Genomic DNA, 2,567 nt, shown 5'->3' with positions numbered 1-2,567 from the left:
CCATATGTCCTCACTATGTGTTTCGGCCATGTTACAAGCTAACAGGACATTTTCTTGACTGCTGTTTTCTCTTGTAACATTTGCATTTTGTCTGCTGTTCATATCATGTTGTTTCTTTCTACAATCACTTGCATAATGTCCATACTTTTTGCAATAATAGCATTGAACATTAGATTTATCATACCTTTGTCCTTGAGCATGATGTTGTCCTCCTTGTTGGCTGCTGCCCTGACCTTGGTTCTGATTTGGATTGCTGCCTCTTCCTTGTGCATTTGATGGGCTGTTCCTTCCACCTCTGTTCTGGCTTCTGCCTCTTCCTCTCTTGTTTCCTCTTCCTTGACCTCTTCCTCTTCCAAAGGACATCTGGGTCTTGAAGGCATGCTCAAGAGATGAGTTTTCATTCCTACTCAACCTCTGCTCATGAGTTATCAGTGATGCATGTAGCTCATCAACTGAATAGTTTGAGAGATCCTTTGTCTCTTCAATGGTGGTGACTATGGCATCAAACCTTGAGGGTAAGACCCTAAATATTTTCTCCACAATCCTTCTATCTTCAATGGTTTCTCCATGAGTTCTCATTTGTGTGATTACACCAATCACATGAGTGAAGAATGAGTCAATGTTATCTGACTCCTTCATGTTCAAGTTCTCAAAATCCTTTCTCAGCAATTGTAGTTTTGTTGTCTTCACTCTCTCCATGCCTTGATAGGTTGTCTTAAGGGTTTGCCATGCTTCATTTGATGTTTTAGCTGCTGCTATCCTTGGAAATATACTCTGGTCTACTGCTAGATGCAACAATAAAATGGCCTTTGCATCCTTCTTCCTATTGCTCTTCAGGAGATCTCTCTCTCCCTGAGTTAATGCATTGAACTCAGTTTCATCTGCTGGTTCTTCAAAACCATCTTCAACTATTTCCCATAAATCTTGAGAGGCAAACATGGCTCTCATAGTTATTGACCAGTAGTCATAGTTCTTCCCATTAAACTGTGGGAGCTGGGTGTTAAACATACCCATACCAGTGCTTGTGCTAGCCATTCCTTGACTGTGTATGTTTAAAAACAACTGACTGTTTCTTCAGCAACACAAAAAAAACTTTTGAAATACCTGAATCCTTTGATGTCTGAGTCTTCTGTCTCCCTCAGAAGTTTTGCTGCAGCAACAACCTTCTCCCTTCATCTTCTTTAACTTCTTTAAGAGCATAAGCCTGCTCTGATACCACTGTTGGGTATTTTTGATGGGAAAAATACCAAAAACAAAGATTAAAAAAAAACCACAGAGGCAATGCTCTGTTTCTTTTGCTCGAGGATCTTTTGTGCACATGGAGGTTAAAAAAAATTTCACTCAGAAAGAGAATATTTCACCATAAAAGATTTCTATTCATTAAAACAAAAATTTACTCTATCTCCATATGAGAATTTACACTGCTGGAAAAATTCCCATTAACATTTACTGGTGTAAAAACTCCATTTACATTTACTGATGTAAAACTCTTTTTACAGGCTGCTGTAAAACAAAACAAATTACATTTGCATCCAAAACAAATGCGCTCATGGATATTACTAAACCTTCAGCACATAAAACATTTTCATTTCACCTTGCGTTTTCACCGTTCCATTACAAAAGTCAAAACAGAACATTACAAAATATGTTATACTACTATTGGTTTCTTCAATACATATGGTCAACGACTAAATAAATATATGCCGTATATAAAACTAAATGCATTACGTGCCCTATGTAAAAAAAACTTAACTATTCACCTAACCTTATGACAATGCATTAATGAAAGGTATGGTCAACCATGCTTTTAATTTACTCCATGCAATAGTTTTAATTTGATGCAGTCACGTGTGCAGGTTTAATCAATCTACGGCGGAGAGCACGGGAGACAATCGAACGGTGGAGAAAGATATCGGAAACCCACTTTCTGCTGAACATTAGCTTCCGAGAAACTTACGTTGCGTTACCTCAGTGGTGAACCACGTGTCAGCTCCAAATTATATCGGAGCTCCTTGCCTGAATATTCTGACGTTGTCAAATCGCTCTGAGAAAATTCCGGTGAACGGTTTCTGGCTTGGTACATCGGCGTTGAAATTAGATTTCAACAACAAAGGGCACCTCAGACAAGCTGCATCGTCAGTGCACCAGTTCGGGTCGAATTCCAAAATTTCGGTCGGAAACACATGAATTAGGGTACAGATGGATCGTGTACCTTAAATTTTGTGGGCACCTTGATCTGGATTTTTGCGTTGGCGCATTCGACATTAGTTATGGATAACAATTATACAGCCATGAAAGTATCTTTGTAAATGTGCATGGTTTGAAGATGAGTCAATGTTGTTATAAAAAATAATATTTAAAAGTTATGGGTAACTATTTTATTTTTATGAATTTGAAATGAAAAGTACACATGTCATCTTTATTATGTCATGGCAATTTTTGTTGTTGTGGGATCCGAAGAGAAGACTTAGAGCTATGGAAACAGTATAGTATTCATTCTTTTATCCCTGTTACAACATTCTCGGGCATGCTGTCATGCCATATGTTACAATCAGTCTTCACAGAAG

This window comes from Pinus tabuliformis, chromosome X, assembly GCF_031772625.1.
Source record: "Pinus tabuliformis cultivar Carrire ecotype Pingquan chromosome X, CPIR1, whole genome shotgun sequence".
NCBI lineage: Eukaryota > Viridiplantae > Streptophyta > Pinopsida > Pinales > Pinaceae > Pinus > Pinus tabuliformis.
This window is presented reverse-complemented; position numbering follows the sequence as displayed.